At 42.8% G+C, this 16,259-nt stretch overlaps 1 protein-coding gene across 1 annotated transcript in view; it reads left to right on the top strand.

The window, feature by feature from the left end:
- Nucleotides 1-2,371: 2,371 nt before the first annotated feature.
- RNF185 (ring finger protein 185) overlaps nt 2,372-16,259 on the top strand; it is a 28,192-nt gene continuing 14,304 nt past the window's right edge. The window contains exon 1 of the mRNA XM_081122889.1: nt 2,372-2,506. The gene's annotated coding sequence lies outside the window, so the exon portion shown is untranslated. The remainder of the gene's footprint in view (nt 2,507-16,259) is intronic.

Raw genomic sequence — 16,259 nt, 5'->3', positions numbered from 1 at the left:
ACACAGCCCAGGGGTTGGATCCCATGAATTCTTAGTGCCTTCCAGATTTTCTCTCCTTCACTAGTTCTTCCCTTACCTAGTTTCCTATATTTTTGCCCATGCCTCATCTGTGTTGGGAATATCCCAGAATCCTCAGTTAAGAGCCTAACTCCCAGAATAGCATCCTCCTGACCCAGCTCTCAGAAGATCCCAGAATATGGCCTTGATACCACCTAGTGGCCATGTCTCTAAACAAATAATACTATCCAGACCCAAGCCTGGGAAGTCAGGCTGGTTCACTCTGCTTCTGACCCAAGTGAGACCCTGCCCTTGGTCAGCAGGGTCACTATGTGGACAGTGCCTTGGGCTAGATCCCAGTGAGAGGCACAATTAAAAGACCCTGAGCTGTCCTGGGACGGTAAGCTTGACAGTAAGTGGCCTTTGGCCTAACCTTAGGACCCAAGCACAGAGAATGAGAGGAACGTAAGGTCCAGGGATTAGGTTATATGCCTGAAGGCACACAGCAAGGATTTGAACATTTGCCTCAGGTTAGGTAACCAATGAGGCCATGCTCCTAAGTGTCTCACCTCTTCCATGGAAGGGTTGGGGTTGAGGAGGATTAGATGGTGCTTCCTCTGGTTTACTCTCCCTTCTGTCTGCACACATGGTCTTCCTCTCTGAGCTTCCTGTACTCAAAAGGACAGACTAACCCCAGCGTGGGGTGGAGACAGGCCAGATCAATACCTTGCTTCCTTAGCCCTCCCTCAAATTACCTAACACAAACCCAAATCAAAAATGTCCCTTCTAACACTGTTACTGAGATGCCCCATCACATTGCCTTTCAACCCCATGTCAGGTGTGAAGAATCGAGGAAAAAGAGGTGCCACTTCCTCACCACCTTCCAGAGCTGGGCTGGTTCCTGGGATCTTCTCTCCTTGCATTGAACAGAAGAGAAAACTGAGGCCCAGAGAAAATTTGGAACCTGTGAGTCTTAACAGATCAAATAGGCGAGAAGGTCCCCAAGACTCCTTGTCTCTCCTCACTTGTCAGATATATACCTGAGGCCTCAGGTCCTTAATCACACCTCTCTCTCACCCAGAAACTTGCCCTTTCCCACTACTCAACCTTCCTGGCCCCCCAAACCCTCGACTCAGGTCCCTCTTCCCTCTGAAGCTCTGCAATGGCCTTCTACCTGTCTTGTGCTCCTAATCCCCACCCCTCTCCTCTGCACTTGAGAGAGCTGAATGCCTCTGCATGGACTCCCCTATGCCCCTGCCCCATCCCTTCCTCCATCCCTCCACAGACCCCCCTCTCTGGCCCACGGTGGTGAGGCAGCATTTCAACAGGAGAATGTTTGTAGGCAGATTCTAATCTTGAGGCTGATTCTTACCAGCTGTGTGTCCTTGGGCACGTTGCTTAACTTCGCTGGGCCTCTAGCTCCTCCTAAGTAATAATACTTGCTTCACAATTTGGGGTGAGGGTTAAATTGCATAAAGCTCTGTGGCACTTTAATAAACATTCAATAAATATCAGCTGCCAGTATTAGCATCAAAGAAGTAAGTGGGGGTGGGGGCAGAAGGAAGGTTAGGGCTATTCAAACGAGAACCTTCAGATGCTCAGAGCAAGCAGGGAGAGAAATCAGAACATTTGTTTACTTTATTCTTTCCCACTGGAATGAATATATTTGTATTCAGCACAATTTGTTGTAGGCATCAAATAATATGAAACCCACGCTGGGTTCTAGCAGGATACATGCAAACATCCCCAACGGAGCTTCTGGAACCTAGAAGTACCTCAGTGTGCTAAAGCAGAGACAATATTACTTAATATGTTTTTGAAAGTTAAGTTTTCCCAAGTTCGGTAGTTCCAATTCTGTTATTTCTTGGGAACGTTTTTAATAAGAAGATCACGACGAAATAAACAGCGCTGGTTCTGCGGAGCATTAGCACTCATTATTGATTTTCTAACTCCATCATGTTTGCTAGCTGGCATTCTCCCCCATTTATTTATCCATCTCTTATTTATATCAGTAAAGATTTATGGGTTACCATCTTGTTCAATTAAACTATTGAACTATCTACATGTATTTTGATGCTCCGAGTGCCAGGGTTTGGTCAGTGGGATCTCCTTCAAGTCAGCTCCCGTGTCCTCTGACATAGTCCCGTCATGCGGATTCCCATCGTCCCCGCATTCCGGTGCCACCAGCTGTCCCAAGCTTCTGCGGTACTTCCCTCGCCCTGACCAAGGCTCTTGGAATTGCTGCCATAGCCCTAGGCTCCTCCGCTTCCCACCCGCGGGCGGAACCTTAGAGCCCGGGACGTGGACGGAACCGCGGCGCAGCGGACCAGCCTTTTCCGGTTGCGGCCGGAAGTACCTGGGAGACCCGCCTCTTGACGTCAGGTGATCGGAGTCCGCGTAGGAGGGGTCCGAGGTCCTGCGGGAGACTGACGAGGCGGACAGACTGGCGGAGCGGTCGACGGAAGGAGAGGCGGAGGCGGCCTCGGCGGCGTGAGTTGAGCAGCGGCAGGTTCGTGAGGGGCTGGTGGGGAGTGGGGGAGCAGGGAGGGGCCGTCGAGGTTTAGGGGGTGGGGGACCGCGTTCCTCCTTCACGGGGCCCGCGGGCTGCGACACCTGAGCCCAGGGTCGCGGAGACAGCACGCCTGGTTTGGCCCAGGGCCCTTTGCTTCAGAAGAGAGGTCGGGCTGGCATTGTGGTCTTACTTCCCGTGATTACAGTTTGGGGAAACTGAGGCCCCGAGAAGGGAAAAGGCTCCCCGCGAGCTCTCCCTTTCTGGCAAGGACTCACTTTTAACTCTTTCTGCCCCCCCGCCGCTCGAGGCCACCTCTCGTACTTATAATGAGTTTGGCCCGAGTGGAGAAGCCGAGGCCCGGAAGCTTGGTGATCAGAGTTGGGCTTGGGAGTGAGCGACCCCGGTTCGAGACTTCGCCGCCAACAGCCGATGAATCGTGCGTTCTGGGCCAAACCCCCTCCCCGTGCCGTGCCTCGCCTCGCCTCAGTTTCCTCATTTGTAAAACAGGGCAGTGTTCCTCAAAAATACCGCTCTCACACCGTATGCTTTGAAGTGCCCTGGGGGTGCAGGCTTTACCATGGCGACCCAAGTAAGACCTCATCTGTAGAATCTGGGTCGGAACCTGGGAAACTGCGTTTTGAACGCACGCCTCGGGGGATCCTGTACGTACTGGTATTTGAAGCCCACGGATCTTAAGTGCTTTCCTGCTGTGAGTACTGGCTTTGCTTTGAGGCAGCTGGAGCCTATTCAGGATCTTTCAAAGAACTGGAATGTTTACCCTAGAAAAGAGAGCAATGGAAGGGCACTGTCTTTAGTAACTGAAAAGGTCGTTATGGTAAAGAGGGCTTCCGTTTCATCTTCGGATTTGAAAGAGGCACAACTAGGACCAACAGGCGGTTCTACAGGAAGCCGAAGATTTTGATTCAAAATATAGAAGAACTTAATGCAGCAAGGGAATTGCCTCCAAAGAGTGAACTCCCTGTTGAAGGAGGTGTACAGGTATCAGACGGCAGTCCTTTCCAACTTGAAAGTGTCTGATTCTGAGTCGTTATTTGAATCTTTCTGGCGCTGACCAGCTTCTTTTTTTCTGCCCTCATCTTGACACTTCCAGCCTACATCTTGTGAAAGTAAGGTCGGTGTGTTTGAATGTAATGTACCCTATGTAATCTCTTCCTGGTTGTCCTAGGAACCATCCGTTTCAAGGACTTTGGAATGGCCCATATGATAAGGACTCCTTAAAGTGTTTGTTGGATGAATAACCAAGCAGGATCCCCATCCCATGGGTTTGTAGCTTTTCTTAGAACAACTTGGGAATGCCTCGGAAGACTTTGTTTGATCAGGAGAAGCCAGTGAACTCTTTGAATCACGGTATTGAGGAGTCTCAGTCTGAAGGGTCCCTTGAAGTTGTTCAGGCCAGCCTTTCCTCTTGAGACATAAATCCCTCTTTAAGCCTATCTCCAGCACTGTGTTGTATAGATGGGGTGTCTACCAAGAGAATTTTTGCAGTCTGTCAGCTAACATCCCAACCAACATTTAAAACCAGTCCTTTTTTGGACTTGACTTGCCAGTTCATCTTCTCTTGTGGGTAATCTGCAGATGGTTCTCCTAGTGGATCTTTAGTTTTCCAGTCAAACATCAAAGCTCCTTATTTTGTGATTTATAAACCCCCAAGCAGATTGCTTTTTCAAAACCTGTTAGAACGCTTATGTTGTCCTATGGAACACAGATTCCATATTATGACCCAAGTCTGCTGACTTGCTTTCCACCACCCCCCCAAAAAGATTGGGTTTCAGCCAAGACTTCCTTTCTGTATTTATCTTCTTGCCTTGTGTGTGTTTCCTAGGATTAAAAAAAAATTGTGACATGCTTATTCAGATATCATTTGGGTAAAATGATTTTAACTTGGTGATCATGTTTTTAAAACTTCTCAATCTGAAAATTTCTTTTTAAAAAAGTACCAAATTGTCATTTACGTAGTGTGTTTTTCAAGCCACTAGTCTGAAGAGATGCCTCTGAAAAGAGTGTTCTGTGGTAATAATAAGTTTGGGAAAAGTTTCATATCACTATCCCTTTTTGGGGCTTCTCAGTGTATAGTACCACATTAAAGGCACTGAGACATCCTGCAATAAAGAAATGTGCCTAACCCTGTTTAATCTAGTGTTGCCAAACTTAATTGATGTGAAGCACTTTTTTTTAATTGAAGCACACATTGGCAAATTCTGACCCAGAGCAGGAGTCTGCAGTCTATGGACTGGGGTCCAAATTTGGTCCCACTGCCTGTTTTTGCATGGCCTGGGAGCTGGGAATGTTTTGTGGTCGTTTGTTTTGCGAGGGTTTTGGGGGTTTTTTTTGCATTTTAAAATGGTGGGAACTAAATCAAGAGAATAATAATATTTTGTGGTATATGAAAATTATACGAAAATCACATTCCAGTGTTTATAAGTAAGGTTTTATTGGAACACAGCCATACTTGTTAATTTACATATTGTCTTGGGCAGCAGAGTTGAGTTGTTGCCCCACAAACCATGTAGTCCACAGAGTCTAAAGTTTTTAACTATATGGTGCTTTACAGAAAAAACTTGCCAGCCCCTAACCTGTATCACATACTTTTTTTAACTTCTATTTTAAAATAATTTTAGACTTGCAAAAAGAATACATAGATTTCCTGTATACTCTTCACCCAGCTTTCCCTACATTTTATACAACCATATTAAAATTAAACAAGAAATTTAACATTAATATAATACTACTAACTCAGCTGTAGACTTTATTCAAAATTTGCCACTTGCCTCGCTAATGTCCTTTTTCTGTTCCAGGATCCAGTCTAATTTCCCACATTGCCCTTAGTTCTCATGCCTCCATGTTTCTTTCAGTCTGAGGCTGTTCCTCAGTCTTTTTTTCCTTTCATGACTAAACTTTTGAAGAGGACTGGTTAATTATTTTGTAGAATATCTCTCACTTTTTTCAGATAGAATTTATATATTATAAATTCACCATTTTAAAGCGTACAATTCAGTATTTTTTAGTATGTTCACAAAGTTATGCAACCATCACCACTGTCTTACTTCCAGAACATTTTCATCACTCCCAGAAGAAACCCTGTAGACATTCGCAGTCACTCCCTGTTCTCCCCTCTTCCCATCCCTAGCAACCACTAATCTAGAATTAAATAGTATGTGGCCTTTTGTGTTTGATTTCTTTCATTAAGTATGTTTTCAGGGTCTGTCCATGTTGTAGCATGTATTAGTACTTCATTCCACTTTATGGCTGAATAATATGCCATTGTATGGATATACCACATTTCGTTTATCCATTCGTTACTTGATGGGCATTTGGGTTATTTCCATATTTTGGCAATTGTGAATAGTGCTGCCATGATGATTCATATGCAACTGTGTGTATTTAATCCTCACCCGAAGGTATGTTTTTATTGAATTTTGAGAGAGAGAGAGAGAGATGTGAGAGAGAAAACATTGACTGGAGATCGAACCCACAACCCAGGTATGTTACCTGTCTGGGAATCGAACCTGCAGTCTTTTGGTTTGTGAGACGATGCTCCAACTGACTGAGCCACCTGGCCAGGGCCATGTACAAGTTTTTAACATATCTTCAGTCCTCTTGGATGTGTATACCTGAGTGGAATTGCTGGGTCATATGGCAATTTCATGTTTAACTTTTGAGGAACCACTAAACTGTTTTCCGTTGGAGCTACACCAGTTTACATCTCCATTAGCAATATGAGGGTTCCATTTTTTCTACCTCCTCTTCAATACTTGTTATTGTCCTTTTTAAAAATTATTTTTATATCCACTCTAGATGTGAAGCAGCTTCTCATTGTAGTTTTTATTTGCATTTTTCTAATGACTGATGGCGTTGAGCATCTTTTCATGCTCATATTGGCCATCTGTATATCTTCCTTGAAGAGATGCCTATTCAAATCTTTTGCCTATTTTGTAATTGAATTATTTGCCATTACGTACAATTTTGCATGTAAATATTCAAAGAATTGCAGATCACCTGATCTGAATGGAATTGGATTTGGACATGTTGAAGCACAGAGTAAGTTGTCCGTTTGAATGTGCTGACCATACAGAGCTTGGCTCAACCTCAACCACTGCTTACCACGCAGAGCTGGGGTGGCCATGGTCAAGTGAAAAAGGTACTACAGCATCATCCAAGATGTGATAAGACCAGCAGGGGGTCCTGCTGTTTGGGAGCTACTTTAGTGCTTGGTCAGAGTGGGGAGTAGAGGAGTTAGTGGTGTTTGGAATATTCAGGACTGATGATAGCCTTGGGTATAACTTGTGGTGTCAGAGCTACCAGAGCACCCACACCTCTCTTGACCTCAGCATTTGGCTGTAACCACACCATCTTGAACATATGCTTAAAAAACACACACAGTAATTTTAACTGTGAAAACAATATATGCTCATTTTGGAAAATACAGAAAAGCTCCCCTCTCCTCACAGCCCAGCCATCTCTAGCTCCAATATGTAAAGAGAGCCTTTGTTACAGTTGCTTTATTTCCTTCTTGTTTCTCCTCCACTGGGTACATGTTTAATGGTTGGAATCATTCACTGTACATAGTTTTATAGCTTGGTTTTTTTTCTGTTAACATTCTAATGTTACTGTCTCCATGTTTTTGCCAGTCTCTTCTGTAAGCATTCCTTCTAATACATTTACTTAACCATGCACTCATTCAATAAATCAGTAGGTCTTATTGCCTAGATATAAGGTATATAACAAGCACTCAGCATGTTCTTAGTGGTTAGAAATCTAGTCTTTTTTAAAATTGATTTTAGAGGAAGAGGGGGGAAGGAGGGAGGGACTGGAAGAGGGGTGGAGAGGGATGGAGGGACGGAGAGGGGGAGAGAGAGATTGGTTGCCTTCCCCGACTGGAGATTGAACCTGAAACTTGGGTATGTGCCTTGACTGGGTATCAAACCTGCCAACTAAGCTACACGGACCAGGGCTAGTTTTTCTTTTTCAATAGCACAGATTTTGTATTAAAAAAACAAAACCAAAAAAACACAAAACTTTTATTGTGCTAAAATATACATAACAGAATTTATCATTTAATCATTTTTTTAGTGAACAGTTTAGTGGCACTAAGTGTATTCACAACGTTGTGCAGCTATCACCACTATTTCCAAAATGTTTTCATCGCTGCAAATAGAAACTGTTCCCATTAAGAAAGAGCCCCCTATTCTCCCCTCATCCTAGATCCTGATAACTTCTAATCCATGAATTTGCCTATCGTTGATATTTCCTATAAGGAAATCATGTAGTAAATGACCTTTGTGGACTGGTAGGGATTTTCCCCCCATTTTTTCTTATTGTGGTAAAATACATATAACATAAAACTATCTTACCCATTTTTAAGTGTACAATTCAGTGATATTTAGTACATTCATATTGTTGTGCAACCATTACTACCATCCATCTCCAGAACTCTTCTCATTTTGCAAAACTGAAATTCTATATCCCTTAAATAATAACTCCTCATTCCCTTCTCCCCCTCAGTGCCCGGCAACCACAAATTGCTTTCTGTCTCCATGATTTTGACTACTCCTCAGTACCTCACATAAGTGGAATCCTACAGTATTTGCCTTTTTGTGAGTAGCTTATTGCACTTAGCATAATGTCCTCAAAGGTCATTTATATTGTAGCATATGTCAGAATTTTCTTTCTTTTTAAGGCTACATTTTGCTTATCCATTCATTCATAGATGAACATTTTGGTTGCTTCCACATTTTAGCTATTGTGAATAATGCAGATATTAACATGGATGTACAAGTATGTCTTTGAGGCCTGACTTTCAGTTCTTTTGGGTTATATCCAGAAGTGGAATTGCTGGATCATATGTGGTAATTCAATTTTTAATTTTTTGAGGAACCACCATACTGTTTTCCATAGCAGTAGTACCGTTTTACATTCTCACCAAAAGTGCACAAGGGTTCCAATTTTTCCACCTCTTTACCAACCCTTGTTATTCTCTGTTTGTTTTTTTAAATAGCAGGTTTTTTGGGGTTTTTTGTTCCTGAATTTTAAGAGTTGAGATCTATATTTTCTGGATATTGATCCATCAGATAAATCAACCTCTGTCCTTGAATGTCTCGTATCTCGAACAATTCACTTCTCAACTTGACAACCCTTTCATGTGGTATGATTAGACATGCATTTTTTCAGGAAACAAGGGAGAGAATGTTAGCATCTCAGGAAATTGTGCTGTGAATATTTTTGTGGGTTTTTTTTTTTCTCCTTTTGTTGCTTATTAAATTTTCATTTTTTACTCTTTCATTTCCTCTTTGTTAAATTTTCATTTACATTTCATGTCCTTTTTGTTTTTAAAGTGTTTATAGATTAAACAGTATATTAGACATGTACTGTATATAAGAAAGGTTAAAATGGAATCTTTTGGGGGTCTGGAATGGATTAATTCAATTTACATTATTTCTGCTGGGGAAAAAATGCTTCGGTTTTCAAGCAGCCTTCTGAAATGAATTAAGTTCGAGAACTGAGGTTCCACTGTCTTCTTCCATTCTGTGAGTTTCCTTTTTACTTTATTGATAGTGTCTTTTTTTAAAAAATATGTTTTTATTGATTTCAGAGAGAAGAAGGGAGAGGGAGAGAGAGATAGAAACAGCAATGATGAGAGTCATTGATTGGCTTCCTCCTGCGTGCCCCCTACTAGGGATTGAGCCCAAATGATGGAGCCCACAACCCCAGTATGTGCCCTGACCAAGGATTGAACCCTGATGTCTTGGTTCATGGGTCGATGCTCAACCACTGAGCCATGGCGGGCAATAGTGTCTTTTGATGCACAAAATTTTTAATTTTCATCAAGTCTAATTTGTCTATTTTTTCTTTTGTTGCCTGTGCCTTTTGTGTCATATCCAAGAAATCATTGCCAGAAGTATAGTTTTTAAAGTAGAGAAGAAGCCACCAAGGCGCTCTGGCTTAAAATTTTCAGGTGGCCCTAACTGCTGTATGGCTGTCATGGACCCTACTTCTGTACTCTTCACATCAGCTGAAGATGACATGGGTCTTTCTCTTCATTTCATTGAATTGTGGGAGGAAAGCACCACAGAGTGGTGATGCCTTGTACCTCAGCTGGCCTAAGGACACAGAGATCAGAAGCAGTGGGCCATGCCTGTTTCTTTGGACATGGCCTAGGGGGACTGGCTGGCCATTCCACTCTGGGACCAGTCATCACTTTGACTCCTGTGGTAGTCTCTGCTCTAATATTCACACCCAGTTGTTCCTCAGAAGCACCTTGTGGTGTAGACATGGAAGGGGTTTTAAAGATAGACAGCTCTCTGAATATGGGAGTGGATCCTGGGCAAAAAGCCCAGGAAAATTACTTGTTTTTTCTTTATAATACCATCCCTGCAGAGCCATTTCTCACTATGAGGTGCTTTTTAAAAAATAAATTCTGCCCGGCTGGGCGTGGTTCAGCCTCGACCTAGGATCCAGGCGATTGGGGTTCGATTCCTGGTCAGGGCACATGCACGGGTTGTGGGCTCGATCCCCAGTTGGGGGCGTGCAGGAGGCAGCCGATCAATGACTCTCATCATTGATGTTTCTATCTCTCTCTTTCCCGATCAATGACTCTCATCATTGATGTTTCTATCTCCCTCTCTCCCTCTCCTTTCCTCTCTCTGAAATCAATAAAGATATATTTTAAAAAAAGAAATAGTTAAATTCTGACGAGAATCCTTGAGGGCAGAGAAGTGTGTCTGATTTATTTTCATCCTTGGCATTCTTTAAATGTTTTCCAAATTGCACTAACAGTATCAGGTGGCTCTAGACATAAGCCTGATTTTGATTTGTAAAAGTCAGTATTAAAGATTATTCAAATGGTGTCGTTCTGGTTTTATTATTTTTAACCATGATTGGTCTCTCTTATATATGCTCTCCTGAGGACCTCTTCAGGACCTCCTGTTGGAAAGAGAACTGAGGTCATTGTTTTGTCAAGTGTATGCTGGATATTATTAAACTCTTAGGAAGTTATTAAACTTGGTTAAGTCTTGTTAACCTTATTCATTCTTTTTATACTCTACCATCAGAATGTTTTAGAGGTCTTTAGCTCAACGTCAGATAAAACCTGAATTAATGATATTTTATAAAATCTGAATTAAGGTTTTACTTTGAAAACAAAAGCAAAACTTTCATTTTGAAATTTTTCTGGTAACCAAAGGGCAGACACAATTGCCCCATTTTGCAGATAAAGATCATAGCTTAGCGAGTAGCAGAGCTGAGTGTCAGACTAGGTCCTCTGGTTCCAGATTGTTCCTTTCACTATATTATACTAGAAATCCACAGCCCTTAATTGGGGTGTCTTCAGTCTGAAGATCTTTTCTTTAATACAATATTTTACCAATTATTTTGGTGTGAATTGAAATTGGCAAATCACTATCACATACATTTATGAAACATTTACTTTGTCAGGCACTGTGCTTGTGGCTCTAGGAGGTATCTAACTAGAGTAAGTTTAGTGAATGATTAATACTCCATATTAGTGTTATCACTAATAGAGGTGGGAAAAGGTTTGGGGAAACTCAAACCTTTTTCTGGTTGCCAGGTCCCTGATCTTTCTTTTCATTCGTTTAAGAGTTTTGGGCAATACTTTAAAAAATTTTTTTCTAAAATAGTTATGTAACATTTTCAGTTCTGAAAAAACATAAGAATGTCTTGTTCTTTTAGGATACCAATTTTCCACAACTTAGTTGGCTAAATTGATTCATATTGAGTTGTGGAGTTCTTACTGCTGGGCATCAAATCTATCAACCCACACACATTTATGAGGTATTTTTGAGGTGCCTGGCCATGTGTTGAGTAAAGCACCTGGAAGGTGGTTCCAAGTTTGAGGAGACAGACACATGAAAAAATCACTGAGGTGTACTATCTATTAAGCACATTGGCTTGGGAGTTGGGAAGCTTTGCCTCTGACTGGCTCTGTGACCATGGGCCAGTGACCTAACTACTCTGAGCCAGGGGATGCTAACAGTAGTATAGTGGTTTTTACCTCAAAGGCAGGCTATAAAGATTAAATGAAACAATTCATGTAATGGCTTGAGCAGAGTATTAGTTTATGCTTTTCATAGTAAAAATAAATATAAGAGGTGCCTCCTGATTTTAACACTTCGGGGGAAAGTCTCACTTTGCGTAGCTCAAACGAAGCATGTCCCATTCTGGATTTCGTCATACACAGTTCTGATGTCTCACCTACTATGCCTTCAAGGAACGATGCTCAGTCAGAAAGGGAAGTTGTGACTCATTCACTCAGCAAATTAACCAAGTACCTGCTGATTGCATAGCTCTGTGAGGAATATAAAGAAACACTACGCTCCAGTGTACCCTGTGAGAGACCTTCCTGGGGCAGGATGAGTAAAACAAAGGCTCAGGGAGAGAAGAATGTCTGAAGTCACAAAGTGGCAGAGCTGAAATTTGAAACCAAAGCCATCAAATTCTTCTGTGGCATGCTAGTCTTTTAGGACAAAAGTCCTAAGCAAAAAGTTAAGTAATATAAGACAGTGATGTAAGGGATGACAAAAGACAGCCTCTTAAATGACCCTTAAAAGTTAGTGCCAGGGTAGTTCAAATCCTACCTCACCCTTTCTTATCAAACCTGGTAAGCTTTAAGAGAAAGCATTGAAGCTTAAAACAAAAAAAAAACCCTTTCGATTCAGAAATAGTGGAAGAAAATGTGAAAAAGAAGGCACAGCTGACCCTAGAATCCCCACTCAGATGTGAAGGGCACAATGCCTTTCTTGCTGTCCTACCACCCCCATATGTGCCCTGGGTTCCAGCCACACTGAACTTGGCCCAGTGAATTGTCCACCTGTCCTGTGTGCTGTGTCTGCATCCTCCCCAGCATACCCAGCCTTCATGCACTCTATATACACCTCTGTTAGTTTGTTGGTTTATGTGTCTGTGTCCCCCTTTAGACTGACTCCTTTATCTGGAATGCCTGGTCAATAGGGTCTTTAATAAATCTTTGAAGGTGGTAGAGGGGTTGGTTGAACAGATGGGAAGATTAGATAGTACCAGAGAAAAGGACCAGTCTTCTCAGCCTGCTCTGTCCTTCTGGACCTGAAAGGCCATTCATGCCCCTGGTCCTATATTTGAGGGCCACACCTCTCTGAGCTAGCCTTGGGACCTAAACTGCATTTAGACTCTAAACTTTTAGAGTCATTTCTGTGTGTTCCAAGTTCCAATCAACTTACTCAGATTTCTTCCAACCCCAACCTTCTGTGAGTGTGATGTAAACATTCTCGGAATGCAGGTCCTGTCTCTGCTGCACGTGGTCGAGCAACAGCCTAATGAGCAGCGCAGACAGGCTTAGGCACACCACAGTTCTTGGCATGTATGAACAAGACCTCTGCTGGGTTCCCTCTTGGATCATGCCAGTTTTTCATCACCCAAATTTGTAGTAATCTTCCTAACTAGGATTAATATTTCTTGATGCCTCTGTACACCCTGATCCAGGAATTCTTAAAGAAGCAGAGAGGGCAGACTATAAATGTCTGCAGTACACTAGAACCTGAAGATTTGTTCATAAGGTTGAGTTCCCTGGTGATTCCTGCAGGGATGTGCATCTCTCTCGTTCTCTCCCTTGCCTAGTTCCTGTGGAGTGGGCCAGGCCCGCTCTGGGAAGGTAATAGGAGTGAGGATGTTAGGTCAGTCTGCTAGTCCGCTTTTGCTTCCAGGCTCTGCATTCCTAAAGGATCATTAAGCATTGCAAATCTGCCTTAGTCCTGCACCACATGTGCTATCCTGGATATCTCAAATTTAGGAATGTTTTTCAAAACTAGGTGTGAACTTGTTGGTCAGCTCTGTCTTAGATGGACCAGGTAGGTTCTGGGTGGTCTGAGATCTCAGCAGACTTGTCCCTCACCTCCCAAGTTTATCTGACTTCTTCATAATCCCTAAAGACAGTAGATAGGGGTCATGTATTCTGAAGGACAGGCCCTGAGGTTACTGTCTCTACCCACACTCTGTGCTGTGCTATATTGCTTTGTGCTTTTGTTAGTGTTATCCCCTGGTTGAGAGCTGGATTTTCAAAACTCTTCATCAGAGAATCATCTGGAGTGGAAGGTGGGGGACACTTATTTAAAGATACAGATTATTTGGCCTATCCAGATCCAGATTCTGTTTAAATCCCTGAGGTGATCTAGGAACCAGATCTCTGGGAAGGTGCCTTGTTTAGGAAAAACACAAGTTTGATGGAGCCCCTTGTTAAAAATTCTTGTAATTATCCTTGCATCTTCCTTAGCTCCTGTTGCAGACTCCAGAGTTTCAGCTTGGCCTTGCTCTTCTTTGTGACCTCCCACTCCAGCACTGTCCTCGAATGTAGTTGGTACTAGAGTTCTGTTGGTAGAATGCGTAAATGGATGAGTAGTTTGCTTTGCACTCACTTCAAAGAACACAGCATTGCCCAATGAATTCGAGGGAAAACAAAAACCAGGTACTTAATCTTGAAAAGTTGTATATTAAAAGGGTAACATGTAAGAGTGAAAAGAGTGCCTGGCTGGCGTGGCTCAGTGGTTGAGCATCAACTTATGATTCAGGAGATTGTGGTTTGATTCCTGGTCAGGGCACATTCCCAGGTTTTGGGCTCGATCCAGTGCGTGGCATGCAGGAGGCAGCCAATCAATGACTCTCTTATCATTGATGTTTCTGTATCTCTGAAATCAATAAAGACTTTTTTTTTCCTAAAGAGTGCTGATATTGTTTTGGAAAGTCTGAATTTGGCACTGTATGATGGCCTGGCCTTGGGCAAATCCTCTAACCTCCTTGGGCTAATGCCCTCCTCTGTAAAGTGGAGTGAAGGTCAGGAGTGGTGCTAGATGTGAATGTGTCTTTAAAACTAGAAAGTGGTTTCAAATCAGGCATGAAGAATAGGGTTGGGACGGGGCCACAGAATCGGCCACAAGTTGCTATGTGGTCACGTCCAAGTCCATAGGCTCTGCAGGGACCAGAAAAGAATTTTAGTAGGATGGCAGCTCAGGCATGCTCAGAGCCTGCTTCCCTTTTACTCTGTCCAGTTACTGAGCTGAGCAGTACCCTCTATCCTGTTGGGACCATGAGGCTGTGGCCACATTTTGTTGTTCCACAGGTGTTCAGTGGACAGTCCCGAGGGAAGGCTGCTCATTTCTCCCATACTGCTCTGGTGTGATGAGTTTCCTGTGCTTGAGGGTAGGGAGGAGGTGAGGAAAGGAGGCTCCAGGGATGGGTGAGCAGCTGGCCTGGGAGTTGACCAAGACTAGTCATACATTCCTGCACCCACTCAGCAAGTATTTGAGTGCCTACCAGGATGAGGCTCTAGAACCTAGATAGAGGCCACGTGGTCAGTCTACTAAGAATTAGAATGAGAGTGATGTGAGCTGGCTAGAGTTGGGGTGTACAGGCCTATCCCACTGCTTGGCCTGCAGCAAGGCTACTACTCCCTGGAAACTGAGCTGACCTGTTACTGTCTCCTCACCATTCCCACCTGATATCTACTTTAACTCTGATTGTCCCCTTATGTGTGTGTGTAGTATACACCATGCAGAGCTTTGTTGGATCCAGGGAGTGGAGAGGGCAGTGGGCCAGGGTAAGTGATGTGTATGCACATCTCCCCAGCAGCAACGGCCCCTTCCCACCTTGGTGGGCTCTTCAAGTCACTGTGTTATCTCATAGGGCCACCTTAGCAGCCTTGTAGGAGGCATGACACCCTCACTTTTCAGGTGAGAAAAACGATTGAAGCCATCAAGGTATCTACTCTGAGCCAATGGCTGGTGAGTGGTGGCACCAGGACTTGAGGTCAGAGCTTTTCAGAATTGGGGAAAACTGAAACATTGGGGGATTTTTAAAAACATGTACTCTTTTGTCTGATTTCAAAATTAATACATGTAAAAATGTCATTTTTATAAATGGGGAGGACTTATAAAGTGTAAGTCACTACCTCTAAACCCCCGTTAATGCTGAGATAATCACTGTTAACAGTTTGGTATGTTCTTCCACATTTTTAAAGACATTTACTATGATTTCATTCATATGTGGAATCTAATGAACCAACTGAACTAATAAGCAAAATAGAGACAGACTCAGAGAGAGCAGGCTGCCAGTTGTCAGTGAGGTAGGAGAGTAGAGGTATTGAGCAAAAAAGAAAGAACTCATAAAAAATAAAGATATTTACTAATATTTATATTCATTGTTGTAACAAATGTAATATACACACATTTTACACATTCCTTTTTAAAATTTCTATATCCTCACTCGAGGATATGTTTATTGATTTGAAAGAGAGGAAGGGGGAGAGAGAGAGACATTGATGTGTGAGGGAGAGAGACAGACAGACAGACATGGATGTGAGAGAGAGATGTTGATCGGTTGCTTCCCATTCACACCCCGACCAGGGATGACACCCACAACCTAAGTATGTGCCCTGACCGGGAAGTGAACCCTCAGCCTTTACGGGACAATGCTCCAACCAACTGAGCCACCCAGCCACGGCTACAATATTCTTTTTTTTAAATGTTATTGTAAAAGTAATACCTACTTGTCATAAAACATTAAAACAGCATAAGAATATAAAATTCTAAGTTCCTCAACTCTCATAATCCCAGAAATAATTGTTGATAGTTTAGTGTGTGCCTTCTAGACATTTTCTTTGTGTACGCGTGTGTGTGTGTTTATATACTTTGTTTTTATCCATTCATACACATACTTTTGCAATCTCACCTTTTTAAAAAATACCTTTTAT

The sequence above is a fragment of the Miniopterus schreibersii genome, assembly GCF_964146895.1.
Source record: "Miniopterus schreibersii genome assembly, chromosome: 20".
Taxonomy (NCBI): Eukaryota; Metazoa; Chordata; class Mammalia; order Chiroptera; family Miniopteridae; genus Miniopterus; species Miniopterus schreibersii.
This window is presented reverse-complemented; position numbering and strand designations above follow the sequence as displayed.